Here is a 1,583-nt window from a genome sequence, read left to right as displayed (position 1 = left end):
ATTATGCGAATGTATAGCACTATCAGATGAAAATTGATTAGATTACATTTATTTTCAACGAGGTAGGTGATCTTTTAGGCCTAATCACGGTCAGAGTTGAGAAAGGTTTGAAAAATGCTAACAATACAAATACTTTTTATTTTTAATACCCAATAATAAATATACAAATTAAAACTAATATTGTTTCATATAAAATCGTAAAATGTATAGCATACTCAAAACATATTCAATCTGTATTAACTGCCATTGTTTATCAATTACGTTATGATAAATCTGGTTATTAAAAAAGATTAAAATTAACTTAAATATACACAATATTATTTCATACTTTTCATTTTTATTTTATTATCATAAAAAGTCATACATATTATAAAAGAACCTCATCTTTTACCAACGGTTCTTCCATTCAATGATTTCTATAAAAAAAGACATAATAATATTGTGTTTGACAAGAATATATGTAATTTTGAAAGGTTGAAGCATAGGGTTAGTTCTATTATTTAGTGTCTATGTATATACAGACTAATTGTATACGACAATAATTAGGCAATATTTTCAATGGAGATACTTGTTATAATTAGGTGAAAATTATGTTATTTTTATTAACTTTTATGATTAATTCAATAAAGATACTTGTTCAGTATATATATATATATATATATATATATATATATATATATATATATATATATATATATATATATATATATATAAAAAAAAATATAATACTAAATAAATAAATAAATAATTGTCAAATAATATAAAGTCAAAATTTCGTATTCTATAAAGAATGATATAATCTCCAATGCATTTATTATATAAAATAAGTAAGTTAAACTTATTATCAAAATTTAAACACAGTTAAGAATATTATTGAACGTGTAAAATTTATAGTAAATATTATTGTTGATTTGTTCGTATTTAATTATTAATTATTTTATTATTTGTGTACAATCATTTTACATAGTTAATTAAAATAATTGTTATATCAAAAATAATATTTATTATTTATTGTTTTTTTAACTTAACTATTTTTTTTAGTTATACTGAGAGAAAATAAAAATAAAAATAAAATAAACTTAAAAATTGAAAAAAAAATTATATTAAAAAATCTAAAAATAACATATCCAAGAAGAATAGTCGTAATATATAAATTGAGGTAACAATTTAAATCTAAATTTCTCTAAAACTAATTTAATCAAATACTAATATTAGAACTAAATTACTTAAATAATATTTAATCTATTATAGTCCTTAGACATGTATAGATTAGAGTCATTCTCGTAACGACAACAACATCATCTAAGTTCGAACATTTAGAATTCATGCAAATTCAGACTATTCCCTTGTTAAATAAACTTCATCATCCTCTATCCATGCAATGCGGTAAGGTATAGAATTGCCACACCGAAAAACTAAACTTACCTTTATTTCCCTCAATGGCATTGCATTGATGTAAAAAAAGGACGGTAATTTCTGAAAAAAAATCACAATATATTATAAAAATATTTTAATTACGAAAAACTTAAAATAAGAAAATTTGAATATATTACCAATCGTTGAAATTGCATCTCCGAGTTTGA

Source organism: Arachis stenosperma, chromosome 5, assembly GCF_014773155.1.
Source record: "Arachis stenosperma cultivar V10309 chromosome 5, arast.V10309.gnm1.PFL2, whole genome shotgun sequence".
Lineage (NCBI taxonomy): Eukaryota > Viridiplantae > Streptophyta > Magnoliopsida > Fabales > Fabaceae > Arachis > Arachis stenosperma.
This window is presented reverse-complemented; position numbering follows the sequence as displayed.